Below are 20,670 nucleotides of genomic sequence, written 5' to 3'. Positions count from 1 at the left end.
CTTTATCCCTCCACTAAAAAGTCTTTTGCTCACCTCTTTTATGAGAGATAATTTGCCCCATTCCATTTCTCCCTTTCTCCTCCCAATATATTTCTCTCTCACCGCTTAATTTCGTTTTTTTAACGTATGATCCCATCCTATTCAATTCACTCTGTACACTCTGTCTCTATGTGTGTGCATGTATGCATGTGTGTGTATGTAATCCCACCAACTACCCAGATACTGAAAAGTTTCAAGAGTTACAAATATTGTCTTTCCATATAGGAATGTAAACAGATCAGCTTTAGTAAAGTCCCTTATGACTTCTCCTTGCTGTTCACCTTTTCATGCTTCTCTTCATTCTTATGTTTGAAAGTCAAATTTTCTTTTCAGCTCTGGCCATTTCATCAAGAATGCTTGAATGTCCCTAATTTCATTGAAAGACCATTTTTTCCCCTGAAGTACTCAGAGTTGCTGGGTAGGTGATTCTTGGTTTTAGTCCTAGTTCCTTTGACTTCTGGAATATCCTATTACATGTCCTTTGGTCCCTTAATGTAGAAGCTGCTAGATCTTGTGTTATCCTGATTGTATTTCCACAATACTTGAATTGTTTCTTTCTAGCTGCTTGCAATATTTTCTCCTTGACCTGGGAACTCTGGAATTTGGCCACAATGTTCCTAGGAGTTTCTCTTTTTGGATCTCTTTCAGGCGGTGATCTGTGGATTCCTTGGATACTTATTTTGCCCTCTGGTTCTAGAATCTCAGGGCAGTTTTCCTTGATAATTTCATGAAAGATGATGTCTAGGCTCTTTTTTTGATCATGGCTTTCAGGTAGTCCCATAATTTTTAAATTGTCTCTCCTGGATCTATTTTCCAGGTCAGTTGTTTTTCCAGTGAGATATTTCACATTATCTTCCATTTTTTCATTCTTTTGGTTTTGTTTTGTGATTTCTTGGTTTCTCATCAAGTCATTAGCCTCCATCTGCTCCATTCTAGTTTTGAAAGAACTATGTTCTTCAGTGAGCTTTTGAACCTCCTTTTCCATTTGGTTACTTCTGCTTTTTAAAGCATTCTTCTCCTCATTGGCTTTTTGAACCTCTTTTGCCAATTGAGTTAACCTATTTTTCAAGGTGTTATTTTCTTCAGCATGTTTTTGGGTCTCCTTTAGCAGGGTGTTTACTTGTTTTTCATGCTTTGCTTGCATGTCACTTATTTCTCTTCCCAGTTTTTCCTTCACCTCTCTAACTTGATTTTCAAAATCCTTTTTGAGCTCTTCCATGCCCTGAGCCCATGGAATCTTTGTTCTGGATGTTTGGGATACAGAAGCCTTGACTTCTGTGTCTTTCCCTGATGGTAAGCATTGTTCTTCCTCACCTGAAAGGAAGGGAGGAGATACCTGTTCACCAAGAAAGTAGCCTTCTATGGTCTCATTTTTTTTTCCCCTTTTTTGGGCATTTTCTCAACCAGTGACTTGACTTTTGAGTTTTCTTTCCACCCCACCTCGCCTCCAGATCCACCCAGCCAGTGCTTGGGGTCTGAGATTCAAATGCTGCTTCCCAGCCTCAGGACTTTGGGGGAGGGGGGGCAGGGCTGCTATTCAGTGTGAGATTAAGTTCAGGTGCTCAGGTGGGGGCAGGGCCGCCACACAGGGCTCAGTTCCTTCAGGGGTTTATGTGGAGACCTTCAGCAATGGATCTGAGCTCCTGCCTGCTTTGGGAGCCCCTGTCCACCGCCGCCCCTGTTGCTGCCTCCTGAGGGGGCCTGAGCCATAGGGACACCTCACTCTCCTCTTGGGGAGCCAAAAAGACTCTCTCACTGACCTTTAGTACCTGTGGGTGGAAGGACCTGTGCTGCAGATGGAGATTCTGTCCCTGAAGCCTGCTCGGATCTGCTCCTCTCGAGCAGCCAAGGCAGAGCTGGGCTCCGCTCTGGGTCTGGGGTGCAATGGATCTTTGGTGTCAGTTTTTCAGGTCCCTCTGGAACAGAAATCTCCTCCACTTTGATGTTCTGTGGATTCTGCTGCTCCTGAACTTGTTGGGAGTTCTTCTTTACAGGAATTTTATGGGCTGTGGGTTCGGAGCTAGCATATGTGTGTCTTTCTGCTCCGCCATCTTGGGTTCCTCCCCCATTGTGTCTAAAAAGCTTTTGAAAAGACAATTTTTAGAAGAAATCAAAGGTATCAGTAAATAGATAGAGATAAAAATGCTGTAAATCACTACTGATTAAAGAAATGCAAATTAAAAGAACTCTGAGATGCTACCTCCTACCTGTAAGATTGTCTAACACTACAGACAAGGAAAATGACAAATACTAAAGGAAATGTAGAATAATTGAGAAACTAATGCACTGTTTATAGAGTTATGAACTAGTCCAGCAATTCTAAAGATCAGTTTGGAACTACACCCAAAAGGTTATTAAAAACACAACTATATGTACCTTTTGATCCAGAAATATCAGCACTAAGTCTGTATCACAAAGAGATCAAAGAAAAATGAAAAAAAGTACTTATTTGTACAAAAAATTTAATATCAGTTCTTTTTGTGGTGGTAAAGAATTAGAAATTGAAAGGATGCCCATCAGTTGGGAAACGGTTAAACAAATTGTGTTATATGATTGTGATGATATACTCTTCTGTTATAAGAAATGACAAGCAGATGACCAAACAAGAGAGAGAGAACATTATGAAGAGTAAAATGGATGATTTTTATTTTATTGAAATTGAAAAACTTTTGCACAAACAAACCCAATGCAACCAAGATTAGGAGGGAAGGAGAAACCTGGGAAAGTATTTTTGCAACTAGTATCTGTGATAAAATTCTCATTTCTAAAATATATAGAGAACTGAGTCAAATGTACAAGAACACAAGTCATTCCCCAGTTGATAAATGGTCAAAGTATATGAACAGGAAGTTTTCAGAGGAAGAAATTAAAGCTATCTATAGTCATATGAAAAAAATGCCCTAACTCACTATTGATTAGAGAAATGCAAATCAAAACAACTCTGAGGTACCACATCACACCTATCAGATTGGCTAACAAGACAAAACAGAAACGTGATAAATATTTGGCAAGATGTGGGAGAGTTTGAACACTAATTCATTGTTGATGGAGCTATGAGCCGATTCAACTATTCTGGAGAGCAATTTGAAGCTGTGCCTAAAGGGCTGCAAAAATAAGCATACTCTTTGACCTAAAAATATTGCTTCTAAGACAGTATCCCAAAGAGATCATAAAAAAGGGAAAAGATCCCACATGTACAAAAATGTTTATAGCAGCTCTCTTTGTGGTGTCCAAGAATGGTAAATCAAGGGGATGTCCATCAATTGGGGAATGACAGCAAGTTGTGTTATATTAATGTAATGGGATACTATTGTGCTAAAAGAAATGATGAACAGGAGGACTTCAGAGAGGCCTGGAAAGGCTTACATGAACTGACGCTTAGTGAAATGAGAAGAACCAGGAGAACATTGTACATAGTAACAGCCACAGCAATGTAGGGGCCTAAAACATTTCCAAGGGTCTCTTCAGGCAAAATGCCATCCACACCCAGAGAAAGAACTATGAAATCAGAATGCAGAATGAAGCACAATATTTTCTCTTGTGTTCTGTTTTGTTCTGGTTTGTTTTTTTCTCATGTTTTCCCCTATACATTTTAATTCTTCTATGCAACATGACTAATATGAAAATGTGGTTAATAAGAATGTATGTGTAGAACTTCGGAGTATATGTACTCTTGTCAGAGCCAGAGGGCATGACCCCTCCTGACTCAGTGCCTCAACAATCAGTAAAAGGTGGGCCCCCATACAAAACAAACCTTGTCCAATCAAGCCTCCCTCAATAGCCCCACCTGAGGTCTATCAATGGGTGGGGAAGATTTTTAACTCCTGTTGTACCCTCACAGGTTAATGAACTTTCCAGGGTCACCTACTCAGTATGTGTCAAAGGTGAGGCTCAAACTTAGGTTTTTCTGGCTTTCAAATCAGGAAATACCTCTATCCATTATGCTATGTTCCCTCTCAATAACTATCCAATCCAACTGAATAAACATTTATTTAGAGCCTACTATGTGCCAGGCACTGTGCTAAGCACTGGAGATTAAAAAAAAAGTCAGTTCCTATCCTCAAAGACCTTAAAACCTAAAACCAGATAACAAGAAAATAACGAAAGAGCTAGGTCAATATTCCTATAAATATATACAGAGGCCTAAAAAGAACCAATAAAATAATAATTCAATAATAAATCAATGAAACCTCTGAAACTGCATAACTTTGTTACTCTGTCGGTGGGATAATGTCATTTGCTTATAGTACTTGGGAATAAAGGTCCCCTAAAATATTATTTCTTTAGGTTGTGTTGGCCACTCAAGGTTTAATTCTGTGATACTATCATACCACTATCCTTATTCCCCTAAATCCCAGCAATTCTGTCAGTGTCAAGGAAGCTTCTTCTGACCTTCTGAATTCTAGGTCTTTGCCAATGCACCTCCTGTAAGATAATGGTAAGAAAGTGGCTCTGTGGTAACATAGAGGATGAGAATATGGGGGCTTAGGTCTTATTGTTGCAACCTGAGCTAATAATGGGCTGTTAGGTTTGCCCAGTGGATAGAGCAATAGGTTTAATAACATGAAGATACACTTTCATGAGTTCAAATTCTATCTCACACACTTATAAGCTGTGTGACCATGGTCAAGTTAATTAACCCTTCTTGCTTCAGTTTCTCATCTTTAAAATGAACTAGAAAAGGAAATGGTAAACCACTGTATTTCTGCCAAGAAAACCTCAAATGGGATCAAGAATATTCAGACATGGCTGAAACAACTCAACCACAAGAAGTAGCTAATAATGACTTTCCAAATCCTTGGCTTCAAAAATTAATGGGCAGGAGAGTGTTAATGTACAAATGTGTTAGAAGAAGCAATGGGTATGGAAAAATAATGCTGGTAGCATCAGATAAGCAGCACAGCATAACAGAGAAATAGCAATAAGTTTAATATTACAGGACCAAGGTTGAAGTCTGGATAAAGTCATTTCAGTTACCTGATGCTTAACTTCCTGAGTTCAAATCTGATCTCAGTTACTTACTAGCTGTGTGACCCTGGGCAAATAACTTCACCTCTGTTTGAGTTAGCTTCCTCATCTTAAAATGGGGATAATGATAGCATCTACCCCTGGGTTGTTGAAAAGGTCAAATGAGGAAATATTTTTAAAGTGCCCAGCACAGTGACTAACACATAACAGGCAGTTAATAAATGCTTATTCATTCCCCCCTTCCCTAGTAAAATATTAATGAGATTTTAGCACATACTGAAACAATATAGATTGTAGATTTACAGCTAAAAAGCCCCTGAAAGGCCATCTATTTCAATCCCATCATTTCACAGATGAGGAAAGCCTGGCCTATGTGCGGGTCAACTTTCCCATTTCTTTAAGCTGCCTGCTGTTTTTTAGGACTAAGAGAAGTATAATCCTTTCTACTTTTTCTTGTCCCTTGCAGCTATTAAATGGAATTTTCATCTTTATATCTTTCTTTGGGAAGGATTCCTCCATTTTATGCTAAATGTGAGCCAGAAATGAAAGCATAGAATTTTATGTAACTAATGAATATTTATACCATATATTGTTCTATATCTTAGTAATTTTCATGTTATAAATTAATAGAATCTTTGCTTAGTAAGGACTAGAAAAATAATATTCTAAGTAGACAAAAAGAACAAACACAAATTACTACTCATTTCATCTAGGAAGCTTTTTGGAAAAAGTGATTTTTAAGATGCCACTTTTGACATTAGTATTTACTATCAGCACATCTGGGTTCATCAAAATATAAAAAAGAATCATTTCATTAAAGGTAGATAAAATAATTTATAAATGTTGTTTACTATACTCATTATTCACATGGACATCATATAAACTCTAAGGCATAAACGCTTAGTGCCTACAAATGTATTAAGGCAGTAACTGTATGTTGGCTTCTTTTTTCTCATTGATTTTCATTACAGTCAATCAAACAGGCAATCATATGTTAATTCTTTTTGGGTTTAGATTCCACTAGCTTTTTCCTCTGAGCTTTGACTTGTAGCTGTTTTCAAATTGTTGCCTTCTAAATTTACATCCTGGTCTTTTCTGCCACCATAGTAATTTTGCATGGTTAAGTTCTTGTTGTTGTGTGCTGATTTTTCCTGTTTATTTCTTGACTTTGGACATTATGTTAAAGTTGGTCTTCACTCACCTAGAGGTGGGAATGCAATGTCCCAATCTTCAGGCTATTTTGTGCTTTTCTTTTCAGAATGAGTTCTGGGGACTCTGCAAGATTTTTGTGCTTCCAAGGTGTGGGAGAGGTGTGGTCATTACTCCTCTGGTTCTTGCTTTGGTCTTTGATCAACAAGGGCCCATATTCCCCAGCAGCCATAAACACTACTACTTCTGTAACTTTGCCCTGTAACTGTGACCCAGGCCCCTGCTATCCTACATCCACAAGCGTTAATATTCCTCTTTACCTTGGAATTGCTACCAGTGCACCTTCTCCCTTGTGATTAACCACAAACTTTCCACTGTTTCATGGAACTGTGACCCAGAACTGCTTATTGAGAGTAGATTTGCCAATCAGCACCAGCTATACCCAGTACAGCAAAGGGTCCCCTGTAATCTCTTTCTGACCAGTTGTCCAAGTCCCTTACAGTCTCTTTCCTGACATCTCCTAAAGCTGCTGCTGCCACTGGTACATTGCCTCTGAGGCCCAATACTGCTGCTTCTACTGTACCATGACAGTAGCACAGCCTTCTTGTTGGTCTCCTAAAATCTCTTACTCTGAAATTTTGTTGGCTCTGCCACTCTAAAATTTTATTTGAAGAGTTATTTTTAAGTTGTTTGGATGGGAATGTTGGGAGAATTCAGCTGGGTCCCAGTCTGTATTCCACTATTGTGACTCTGCCCTGAAATTTCATTTTCTTCTAAAGTCACTCTGGATAAAAGCAGTACTAGTTTGGGTGATATATTGAATTACTATTTTAATATAAGTAAAATATTTTAATTTAAATTATAAATTAAATATACATTTAAATATTTAATACATATCTAATTATAAATGTACACATATATACAATTTATATATTATAACTAAACTGTCTCTCCATTCAGAAAGCCTTATAAAGAAAGGTGGTAGGCTTGCTAGCTCTCATGGCGTTAAAAGTTGTACCTTGAAAGAACAGTACTGAAGAGATTTTGGTGCTGAATGAAGCTGCCAAAATGGCACAAAATAATATGATAAAGTAAAATACCAATAGAGATAACATATAACAGGTTATTTAAAATTTTTTTTTAATTCAGAATTTTTTCTTCATGATTTTTGTTCCTTATGTCAATAGATCCTCTTATTTCTTTTTGCAGCAAACATAGTCTTTCAGATCATATCTTTGGAAGCTTGTTTCACTCACTGGTTTCTTAGGATATAAATGAAGGGATTCAACAAAGGGGCAACAGAGTTATTGAGCACAGCTATTTCTTTGCTTAAAGCCACTCTTTCATTTGCTGAAGGCTTGATGTACATGAAGATGCAGTTGCCATAAGAAATGGAGACAACAATCATGTGGGAAGAACAAGTCGAAAACATTGTTGTCCTCTGTTGAACAGAGAGGAATTTCAGAATTGTCCTAATGATGTATGTGTAAGAGACAATTACTAACACTAATGTGAGCATTAGTGTCATCACAGTTAAGGTGAAAGATATCTGTTCTAGAGAGTGTGTGTCTGAATAAGAGATCTGCAGAATGGGAGAGGAATCACAGATGATCAATGACCAATGACATTGGAAGAAAGGAATTCCAGTTTAAGTTCCATGATCACTGGTGGAAAGATGATGAAGAAGCCGGTTATCAAAGAACTGAGTAGGAGCTGATAACAAACTTGGTTGCTCATGATGGTTGTGTAAAACAAGGGCTTGGGGGCGGAGCCAAGATGGTGGAGTAGAAAGACACACATATGCTACCTCCGAACCCACTGCCCATAAAATATCTGTAAAAAAAGAATCACCAGCGAATTCCGGAGTAGCAGACACCACAGAACAACAGAGCAGAGGAGATTTCTGCTCCAGAGAGCCTGAAAACCTCTTGCAAAAGGTCCCTTGTGCCCCGGACCTGGAGCAGAGCCCAACCCTGCCTTGGCGGCGCGGTGTTGAAAGGAGCAGATCCAAGCAGGCTTCAGGGATAGAATCTCCAGCAGCCACGCGGGTCCTCTACCCACAGGTGACAAGGGTCAGTGAGAGGGTCTCTTTGGTGGGTCAAGAGGGGAGTGGGGTGCCCCCATAACTCAGGCCCCCTTGGGAGGCAGCAGTGGAGGCGGGAGCAGACCAGGGCTCCCCAAGCAGACAGGAGCCCTGATCCGTTGTTGAAGGTCTCTGCATAAACCCCCCGAGGGAAGAGAGCCCGTGAGGCGGCCCTGCCCCCACCTGAGCACCTGAACTTAATCTCACACTGAATAGCAGCCCTGCCCCTGCCCAAAGCCCTGAGGATGGGAAGCAGCATTTGAATCTCAGGCCCCAAGTGCTGGCTGGGAGGAACTAGAGGCAAAGTGGGTGTGAAGAGAATATTCAGAAGTCAAGTCACTGGCTGGGAAAATGCCTAGAAAAGGGAAAAAAAATAAGACAATAGAAGGTTACTTTCTTGGTGAACAGGCATTTCCTCCCTTCCTTTCTGATGAGAAAGAACAATGCTTACCATCAGGAAAAGACACAGAAGTCGAGGCTTCTCTATCCCAGCCCACTCAATGGGCTCAGGCCATGGAAGAGCTCAAAAAGGATTTTGAAAATCAAGTTAGAGAGGTGAAGGAAAAACTGGGAAGGGAAATGAGTGACATGCAAGCAAAGCATGAAAAACAAGTAAACACCCTGCTAAAGGAGACCCAAAAACATGCTGAAGAAAATAACACCTTGAAAAATAGGTTAACTCAATTGGCAAAAGAGGTTCAAAAAGCCAATGAGGAGAAGAATGCTTTAAAAAGCAGAAGTAACCAAATGGAAAAGGAGGTTCAAAAGCTCACTGAAGAACATAGTTCTTTCAAAACTAGAATGGAGCAGATGGAGGCTAATGACTTGATGAGAAACCAAGAAATCACAAAACAAAACCAAAAGAATGAAAAAATGGAAGATAATGTGAAATATCTCACTGGAAAAACAACTGACCTGGAAAATAGATCCAGGAGAGACAATTTAAAAATTATGGGACTACCTGAAAGCCATGATCAAAAAAAAGAGCCTAGACATCATCTTTCATGAAATTATCAAGGAAAACTGCCCTGAGATTCTAGAACCAGAGGGCAAAATAAGTATCCAAGGAATCCACAGATCACCGCCTGAAAGAGATCCAAAAAGAGAAACTCCTAGGAACATTGTGGCCAAATTCCAGAGTTCCCAGGTCAAGGAGAAAATATTGCAAGCAGCTAGAAAGAAACAATTCAAGTATTGTGGAAATACAATCAGGATAACACAAGATCTAGCAGCTTCTACATTAAGGGACCAAAGGGCATGTAATAGGATATTCCAGAAGTCAAAGGAACTAGGACTAAAACCAAGAATCACCTACCCAGCAACTCTGAGTATAATACTTCAGGGGAAAAAATGGTCTTTCAATGAAATTAGGGACATTCAAGCATTCTTGATGAAATGGCCAGAACTGAAAAGAAAATTTGACTTTCAAACATAAGAATGAAGAGAAGCATGAAAAGGTGAACAGCAAGGAGAAGTCATAAGGGACTTACTAAAGTTGAACTGTTTACATTCCTACATGAAAAGACAATATTTATAACTCTTGAAACTATTCAGCATCTGGGTACTGGGTGGGATTACACACACACATGCACACGCACATGCACACACACATAGAGACAGAGTGCACAGAGTGAACTGAAGAGGATGGGATCATATCTTAAAAAAATGAAATCAAGCAGTGAGAGAGAAATATATTGGGAGGAGAAAGGGAGAAATGGAATGGGGCAAATTATCTCTCATAAAAGAGGTGAGCAAAAGACTTTTTAGTGGAGGGATAAAGAAGGGAGGTGAGAGAAAAACATGAAGTTTACTCTCATCACATTCGACTAAAGGAAGGAATAAAATGCACACTCATTTTGGTATGAAAACCTATCTTACAATACAGGAAGGTGGGGGATAAGGGGATAAGCAGGGTGGGGGAGAGGATGGAAGGGAGGGCATGGGGAGGAGGGAGCAATTTGAGGTCAACACTCATGGGGAGGGACAGGATCAAAAGAGAGAACAAAAGTAATGGGGGACAGGATAGGATGGAGGGAGATATAATTAGTTCTTACACAACATGACTATTATGGAAGTCATTTGCAAAACTACACAGATTTGGACTATATTGAATTGCTTGCCTTCCAAAGAGAAGGGGTGGGGAGGGAGGGAGGAAGAGAAGTTGGAACTCAAAGTTTTAGGAACAACTGTCGAGTACTGTTCTTGCCACTAGGAAATAAGAAATACAGGTAAAGGGGTATAGGATGGAGACAAGGGCAGAGAGGGATGATAGAAGAGAAGGCAGATTGGCAGACAGGGGCAGTTAGAACGCTTGGTGTTTTGGGGTGGGGGGAGGGGACATAAGGGGAGAAAATTTGGAACCCAAAATTTTATGAAAATGAATGTTAAAAGTTAAAGAAATAAATAAAGAAGAAAAAAAAAAAACAAGGGCTTGCAGATGAGAACATAGAGATCATAGGACATGGCAGCCAGAAGATAAAATTCAGTCACCCCCAAGAAGATGGAAAAAATAAACAGCTGGGTTGAACAGCCCATGTAAGAAATGGTTTTATCCTTGGTTATGATGCTGACTAAGAATTTTGGAGTACATACAGTTGTGAATAAGATTTCTAAAAATGAGAAATTGTGTAGGAAAAAATACACTGGAGTCTTAAGATGGGAATTCAGCAAGGTGAGGGTGATGATAGTTATATTAGCACTCATGCTCAACATGTAGGTGAGAAAAAGAAAAATGAAAATGACAACTAGAAACAATGGGTCATCTGTCAACCCCAGGAGGATGAACTCAGTGAGTGTTGTGTAGTTATTCACTGATATCTTCAGAGTTCTTCCAACAATGCTTCATAAGAAAAGAACAAAAATCAGAATGAACAATGAGTAACTACTGACTCAACAGATTGTACATTACAATGCTGTTTGTTGACAGACTACTTAAGTGTGAGTTCTGAATCTAGATATATTTGCCTCCACCATCCCTCTCCTCCACTGCTCATTGAGCAAACTAAACATATCATTGAAAAACAACTGAAATAATTCTCTCAGCTAAGATGACCAAATCACTACAAATTTGTTATCTAACCTCAACTGGATCCTCATTATATAAAGGCAATTGTTTTCCTTTTCCCTAATTGAATCTCTATCCCAGTCTCCAAAATGGTTGTTCCCAAACTGCATCGTTTTCTGTTCAAGCCTGCAACTCCTTTTCTCTCTCAGTTGAGATCCTATTTACAAAAGCAAAAAAACCTCAAAACGTTCAAAGAGATTTCCTTCAGCTCCCCTGATATCTCATCTGATGTATCATCTCATAACCTCTTGCCATCATTTCCTCACTGTTTTTTTCCTTTACTCTAGTCTGTGAGGAAGAAGTTGCCTTTCTCCTCACCATGACTAGCCTCTCTATGTTCAGTCGTGATCCCCTCTTCCCCCATCTTCTCCAGTAAATTTCTCCTCTTATAATCTTTCCCCTAATCTTCAATTTCTCCCTATCTATTGGTTCTTTCCCCTCTGTCTACAAAATTGTTGTGAAATGAAGACACCTCATCTCTGTTGTTATCCCATGCACATGCACACACACACACACACACACACACACACATATACATTTATAGGTATATGCACATATATATGTATGAATATAGATAGATATCTCTATATATTTGAGATAGATATCTATCTATATCTATATTTGAGGCAATCATGTTTAAGTGACTTTCCCAGGGTCACACAGCTGGTGTCTGAAACTAGATTTTAACTTAGGTCCTCCTGACTCTGAGGCCAATGCACTATCCAGTATACCACCTCACTGGCCCTTCCTTTATTTTTTCCTTAGTCAAATTCTTTGGAAAAAAGTTGTCTATCCTTGCTATTTCCATTTTCTCTCCTTACTCTCTAAGTGGAACTAAGTGGTACAATGGATAGAGAACTAGGTCTGAAGTCAGGGCACACCTTAAACTCAAATACAGTCTTAAGTTCAATATAACTTCTGTCTGCCTCAGCTTCCTCAACTGTAAAATGAAGTTAGTAATAGCATCTACCTCCAAGGATGGTTGTGAGGATCAAATGAGTTGATATTTATAAAGTGTTTGTCTAAATGCCTGCCACGTAGTAGATCCTTCAGAACCCTAACCCTAATTCTCTAATCTCTAATCCTTTTCCCTTCTCCCTCTTATTAAACTCCTACAATGTGCCTTCCAACCTCAACATTCAACTAAAATCGCTCTCTTTAAAGTTACCAATAATCTCCTAATTGCCAAGTCTAAGAGAGACTTCTCATTGCTCTTCCTCCTTGATGTCTCTGCCACATTTGATCAACTGTTGTTATCTCTCTCCTCCCAGGTGATGCCTCCTTTCCTGTTCTCCATGATATTGCACTATCCTAATTCTACCTGTCTAGTTATTCCTTGGTCTTCTTCACTGATTCATTATCCACATCTTGCCCCCTAATTATGGGTACAAGACTCTGCTATAAGTCCTCTTATCTTATCTTTCTACATTCCCAATGACTTCAATATTATTTCTTTCCAGGTACCTTCTTTGAAACCCGAAAAAAATACCCCAAAACTGATGGATTCCAGTATTTACTTTTATATAGATGTTACTATTAAGAAAAATAGGCAGGGGCCATGTTATTTACATATTGGGACTAACTTCTACATGATACTTGTTTTATCCAAAAAGAAAAACATTTTCTTCTGATATATTTTTCCAATGCTTTGTCATCTTTTTATTGCTTATGTCTTCCTTCATTTAAAGGAACAAACACATACACACACATATACAGATACAGATACATATATACACTAATATATATACACACATATATAAACACATATATGTGTACATACACATATTTACTTTTCTGACAGTCCTTATTGGTTTCTTATAATTTTGAAATGAGAGAACATACTTGGACTATAATAAGAATTAATTTGATCCTTAAACTCTGTTGGTCATTTAGCAAACAATGAGGCTTAAATTAAAATTAAGTATCCTCCTTAGTATGATTCACAGAAGAAAGATAATGGGGGTGTTTATTTTTTAAAAAATTATGATTTCTGGCCCAAACTTTTCAGCATTCTCTTACACAAAAGTACATTTACATCAAAACCTAAAGCCTATTCACTGTACAGGCCTTTCAGATCACCAATTCTTGTTATTTCAACACTTTAATCTCTAACAACAAAAATAACTAAAATCTAAGATACACTTTAAACTTTAAAAGTTATCTTCTTGTACTAGAAAGAAAATATAGATCTAATGGGAAAAATATTTCTGAAACTCTTTCTAGTTCAGTTACTTCTAAAGTATCTTCAATAGCAAAACGGGTTTGTCAACAAGCCCATATTTGCTTCATCTGTTGGCTTATTACAGAAAGGAACTAATCCAGAAAATGACTATTAAGTCCCTGGGGCTTCACTTACAAAGGATGCTAATTAAACAATACTTTATACTTCAAAGATCTGTAATTGTCTTGGTGTGGGGAAAGAAAACAAACTTAAAGACAGTCTCAAAGAATAGCTGAGAGAGATGCAGTTGTACAAACAGAAAGGCCATGTAGATAGAAATATGGAGTCTAGTTTCCTCTGATTTTGATTCTTCATGTATTATCCATATAATTATTTTTCTCAACTAAAGAGATGGGTTGGGTCCTAGTTGCCCTGATCTGAAGGAATACAAGGACACAAGTGAGCAATAGTTATTTTTTTTTAATTTTTTTGTGGATGAGAGAGAAAATAATTGCTAAAAGACCCAGAAGGAGAGGAGACATGTAACTGTCAGTCATCTGAGGCTAAAGTGGAAGAGGCTAAGTGGGACAAATCAGAAATTATTATATAAAGTAGGGATTCTTAACCTTTTTTGAGAAGTGGACCCCACTGCCTGTCTGGTTAAGTTTATGGATACTTGTTTTTCAGAATACTATTTGTTGCTGACATTCATAATTGAAGGAAATGCTAAATATCAATTAGAAATATGTATATAGATATATATAAATAGATAGATACATGCAGACATAAATATGATACACACACACACACACACACACACACACCCCTTGCTTTTTTTGTCCAAGTTCAAGAACTCGAACCAAAATTACAGGAAGGGGAGACTAGAAATTTGGAAAGGTGTTTGCAAGGAATGTGAATCAGACTAGGGAAGAATTGACAGGAGTGTGTAAGAGAGGCTGGATTTTATTAACAGGTTACCATATTATGTGTAAAAGCAGAGACGAGATGTTGAAGGAAAAAAATTCAGATGGAAAAAGAGATGCATGGGAATTCTCAGCATCAGGCTCTCCTTTAAAAGAGCAAGCTGAGGTTATCACAGGGGGTAGAGTCAAGATGGCTGAGAGGAAGCATGGACCTGTTCAAGCTCTTCCCCCCAAAGCCCATATAACACCTATAAAAATGACTCTAAACAAATTCTAGAGCAGCAGAAGCCACAAAATGACAAAGTGAAACAGATTTCCAGCATAAGACAATCTGGAAGTTTGACGGGAAGGGACTATTGCACTAGGTTCAGAGTGGATTGTAGCCTAGTCTGTGCCATGCCAGCACAGACAGGACTGGAGCAGACTTCAGGGCACTGAATCATAGGCAACTTCTACAGTTTTCAGATTTCTCAACCTCAAATGCCAAAGACAGCTTCAAAGGGTCGATGAGAAAGCTCTTTTGCCAGGGTGAGAAGGGAGTGTGATCTGCCTCAGCCCCAACCCCAAGGTAGCTGCAGCCACTGTCATAGTAGTGGCTGCTTCTGGAGCTTGCAGCCTACAGATGGTGGGGAAATCAAGCAGCTGATCTGGGTTTCAGTCATGGGTGTGAGTCTTGGGGTGAGGAGGAGCCCTGTCATGGCAGAGATGGTGGCAGCTGTGGAGAAGGAAGTGTACTTGCAGTTCCAGGACAGAAAAGAGTGCTTGTGGCTGCTCACAGACAAGAGCACGGGCCAAGAGAGGAATAAACACCTATTCCTTGACTATGCCATTGTGGAGGAACTGAGAGCTTACAGGTCCCTTGAAGTATCTCAGAGAACAGCTACTGAAAACCTCTGAAGCCTGGGTTAATATACCCTCCAATGGACAAAAGGATAGTATACCCTCCAATGGACAAAGACCTAGAAAGTCAAGTAATTAGCTGGGAAAATGTATCAGAAAAGGAAAAATAAAGAATATCAAAAGTTACTTTCTTTATGGAAAGAAATTTTTTTCCATCCTTGCTGATGAAGAAGATCAAAGAATAAAACAATAGGAAGATGAAAAAATACAACCAGAGAAAGACAGCAAGGTCAAGACTCCTACATGCAAAGCCAAAATTGGGAGGAGAAATGAGAGTAATGCAAGAAAATCATGAAAAACGAGTCAACAGCTAGCTAAAGGAGACCCCAAAATGCTGAAGATAATAATACCTTTAATCCAAATGACAAAAGAGGTCAAAAACACGAATGAAGAGAAGAATTTCTTAAGATGCAGAATTGCCCAAATGGAAAAGGATATCCAAAGCTCAATGAACTATAGAACTATTTTCTTTGAAAATTAGAATGGAGCAGATGGAAGCTAATGACTTCATGAGAAATCAAGAAATGATAAAACAAAATCAAAAAAATGAAAAAAATATAAGACAATGTGAAATATCTCCTTGGAAAAACAACTGACCTGGAAAAAATCCAGAAGAGATAATTTTAAAATTAGTGATCTACCAGAAAATCACGATCAAAAAAAGAACCTATACATCATGTTCCAAGAAATTATCAAGGAAAACTGCCCTGATATTGTAGAACTAGAAAGTGAAATACAATTGTAAAGAATTCACCAATCACCTCCTGAAAGAGACCCCACAAGGAAAATGCCTAGGAAGATTGTAGCCAAGTTTAAGCATTCCCAGGTCAAGGAGAAAATATTGCAAGCAGACAGAAAAAAAATTCAAGTATTGTGGAAATATAATCAACATAACACAGGACTGAGCAGCTTCTACATTAAGGTACTAAAGGGCTTGGAATATGATATTCCAGAGGTCAAAGGAGGGAGGATTAAAACCAAGAATCACCTACCCAGCAAAACTGAGTATAAAACTTCAGAGGAAAAAAAACAATAGAATTTCAATGAAATAGAGGATTTCCAAGCATTCTTGTTGAAAAGACCAGAGATGAATAGAAAATCTGACTTTCAAATACAAGAATCAAGAGAAATATGAAAAGGTAAATGGGAAAGAGAAGCCTTAAGGAACGTTCAACTGTTTATATTCCTAAGTCTAAAGATGTTATTTGTAACTCCTGAGACCTTTTTTAGTATTAGGGTAGTTAGAAGGAATATATATATGGATATATACACATATATGGATATATACACATACCATATACATATATAGTATGTATGCATATACATATGTATGTGTATGTTATATGTGTATAGGTATGTATACATACAAGTGTATTTGTGTGTATATATGTATATACACATAGACAGAGGGCACAGGGTGAGCTGAATATGAAGGGAGAATACCTAAAAGATAAGGTTTACTATTGAGTGGAGTGCATAAAGAGTAAGAGAAAGGGAGAGGTAGAATGTAGCAAATCATCTCACATAAAAGAGGGAAGAATGAGCTTTTACAATGGAGGATAAGAGGGAGTATGAAAGAGAATAAGTTAACCTTACTCTCATGGGATTTAGTTTAAGGAGGGAATAACATACACTCAATTGTATATGGAAATCTAGTTTGCCCTGCAGGAAGGCAGGGGAGAAGGGGATAGCAGAGGGGAAATAACAAAGGAGACAGCACATTGGGGAAAGGGACAATCAGAAGCAAACATTATTATGGGAGGGCAGGTAAAGGGAGAGAATGGAATAAATGGAGGCCAGGATAGGACAGAGGGAAATGTGATAAGTCTTTTACAACCTGACTGTTACGTATGTATGAGTTTGTCCTTAGTTGCTGAAGAAAACCATGCCATTAGAGAAATAATGACATTATTTGCATTTGACTTTGCTTTGAGTGAGTGAGGGCTGTGCAGGTCACCAGCCTCACTTCTCCTCCAGAGACATCTGAATCCAGTGACCAGATAGTCATCAGGATGACTGGAGATGACCCAGGATGAGGCAATTGGGGTTAAGGGACTTGCCCAAGGTCATGTAGCTAGTGAGTGTCAAGTATCTGAGGTGAGATTTGAACTCAAGTCCTCCTGACTCCTGCACTGGTGCTCTATCCACTACACCACCTAGCTGCCCCAACGTAACTGTTGTAGAAGTGTTTTGCACGACTACACATGTATACTTGCTTTCTCAATGAGGGTGGGTACAGAAGGAGTAAGGGAGAAAATGTGGAACCCAAAGCTTTAAAAATAAGTGTTAAAAGTTAGTTTTGCATGCAACTGGAAAATAAGATGCAAAAGCAATGGGGTATAGAAATCTATTTTACCCTACAGGAAAACAGAGGGGAGGGGGATAGAACAAGAGGGGAGTGGTAGGAAGGAGGACAGACTGGAGAAAAGCATGGGTAGGGTGCACACTGTCCTGGGGTGGGGTTTGTGGAGAGATGGGACAAAAATTTAGAATTCAAATTCTTGTGAAAGTGAATGCTGAAAACTGAAAAATAAATAAATTTTATATATATATATGTATATATATATATATATATATATATATAGTAAAAAAATAAGATTTTTTTTTTTAAAAAAGAGCAAATTGTATGGTCACATGTGGTAGAAAAGGCTGTTCATTTAGCTAAGAAGTAGTGGAAGGCTAGCAGAAGAAGTATGCATACCACCTTTGTACAGAAGTAACCTAGTTGTCATGACTGCAACAGCCAGGAGAGTGCATGGGCGGAAAATGTAATGAAGTCAGAGTTTGAAAATGAAACAATGTTACAGGGAAAGACTTCTCAGACTGAAGCTTGGCCTATACTAACAGAATATGAGAACCAGTCAGGGAACACTGTACTTAGGGAGATAATTGAGGATTTTACTCAGCAGGAGGTCACAAATATTCTGAGTGAGTTTACCCAAAGAAAGGGAGAATCATTAATATCTAGGACGGTGAGAATCAGTGATGAAAGAACTGGAGGAGTATCTATAGATGGTGTGGACTGTTTGAAATTTAGAATTATCAGTCATAATCCTTTTGCACAGTAAGCCTTTAGAGATTACAACTGGCAAGGAAGTAACAATAATATTTATCTGTTGACTTTGGCTGCAGAAGAATGCAGTAAGCAGTACAGATTCAGGGACTGTATAAGAAAGTTAAAGGAGGAGGTAATGAAGACCACCATGATGAATGGAAACACAGATGCATACTATGATACCCTCTTTTCGGTTTGCCATAGGAATATAATAGTGAAGGTAGCTCCTCCTGCTTTCAAGCAACTAGTTTTGACTCTAGTGTTGGACAGGATTTCACAATTAAGTGGTTAGGAGACTGGGGAAAAGACACACTTCCTTGAGAGAGAAGAGTAAATAGTCAGAGGATTCAAAGTCAGAACAGATTGACAAGAAAAGAATTGCTAACTGCTCTATTGAGAGCAGGCATAGATTTTGGAAGCAGAGATGGTTATGTCAACTAATAAACTGTACAGAATGTACCAAGAAACAGGGCTTGATACCAGATGGAATAGGGAAGCAAAAACTGCTCTTACAGATCCTTCTAAACCCTTGTATCCAAGTTTGTCACACTTTCAGGGTGAATAAGAAATTGGCCGAGCCCCAGCTCCAATTAAAGAATACAGGGACAGGATTACGGACTATCTCCACTAAGCCACGTAGAATTTACGTTAGGCTAAGTTCCCTAAATGTTTGAGAAATTAGGTCTTTACAGGAGAAACATGTAGTAAATCGTTTTTCCAGTTGCCTTCTTCTCTTTTAATCTTGGCTCCACTGGTTTTGTTTGTGCAAAAATGTTTTCATTTCATATCAGCAAAATTATCTATTTTACATCCCCAAATATACTATATCTCTTATTTGATCAAAACTTCTCTCCTTATTCATAAATCTAACAAGGAAAGTATTCCATGTTCCTCTCATTTGCTTATGATATCACCTTTTATGTCTAAATCATATTGCCATTTTGACCTTATCTTGGTATATACTGTGAGGTGTTGGTTCATACCTAGTTTCTCTGAACTACTTTCCAGTTTTCTCAGCGATTTTTGTCAATTAGCAATTTGTTTTCCCAAAATCTTGGACCTTTATGTTTGACAAACACGAGATTACTATGGTCGTTTTCTACTGTGTTTTGTGTACTTAATCTATTCCACTAATCCACTACTCTATTTCTTAACCAGTACAGGATTGTTTGGATGATTATAGCTTTGTAATACAGTTTGAGATCTGGTGCTGCTAAGCTACCTTTACATTTTTTTCATTTATTCTCTTGATATTCTTGATATTTGGTTCTTACAGATGAATTTTATTATTTTTACAATTACATTTTTTTAGTAATTTCATTGGTACGGCCCTGATTAAGTAAATTAATTTGGGTAGAATTATTTTATTATATTGGATCAGTTTATCCATGAGCAATTAATATTTCTTAAATTGTTTAGATCTGCCTTTATTTGTGTGAAAAAAGAATGTTTTGTATTTATGATCATATAGTTCTTGGGTTTTTCTTGGCAGGTAGACTCCCAAGTATTTTATATTTTATATTTGCATTTATGATATGCAGATATTTTAATGGATGTTATTTTTCTATCTCTTCCTGTTGAACTTTGATAGTAAGAAATAGAAATGATGATGATCTATGTAGATTTATTTTATGTTCCGGACTGTTATTTCAGTTATTTTTTTAGTTGATTTTCTAGGATTCTCTGAGTATACAATTATCTTATCTGCAAAGAGTAATAATTTTGTTTCCTTATTGCCCGTTCTAAAAGTTGTGGTGTCTTTTTTCTCTTATTGCTATAACTAGCATTTCTAGAATAGTACTGAATAATAGTGGTGCTAACCGTATACCCTTGCTTCACCTTTGATCTTTCTAGAAAGACTTATCCCCTTTGCATATAATGCTTGCTGGGTCTTAGATAGATACTATATATTATTTTAAGGAAAGTTCCATTTATTCCAAAGATTTCTAGTGTTTTAAATAGCAATGAGTATTGCATTTTGTCAAAAGCTTTTAATATATCTATTGAGATAATCATATGATTCTGTTGTTATTGATATGGTCAATTATTCTGATAGCTTTCCTAATATTGAGCCAGCCCAACATTCTTGATATAAATCCCACCTGGTCACAGTGTATGATTTTTGTGAAATATTGGTGTAATCTCCTTCCTATTATTTTATCCAAAATTGTTGCATCAATATTCATTAAAGAGATTGATCTATACTTTCTTTTTCCTCTGTTTTTGTCCCTCCCTGGTTTAGGTATCAGTACCACATTTGTGTTGTAAAAGTAATTTGGTAGGATTCCTTCTTTGCCCATTTTTTCAAATAGCTTATATAGTACTGGA

General features: G+C 37.9%; 1 pseudogene; it reads right to left on the bottom strand.

Moving 5' to 3' along the window:
* Positions 1-7,336: 7,336 nt before the first annotated feature.
* LOC140531976 (olfactory receptor 6C76-like) lies at positions 7,337-11,413 on the bottom strand (annotated as a pseudogene).
* Positions 11,414-20,670: the final 9,257 nt, after the last annotated feature.

This window comes from Notamacropus eugenii, chromosome 3 (assembly GCF_028372415.1).
Source record: "Notamacropus eugenii isolate mMacEug1 chromosome 3, mMacEug1.pri_v2, whole genome shotgun sequence".
NCBI lineage: Eukaryota > Metazoa > Chordata > Mammalia > Diprotodontia > Macropodidae > Notamacropus > Notamacropus eugenii.
Note: the sequence above shows the minus strand (reverse complement) of the source record. Positions and strands in the feature narration are given on the sequence as shown.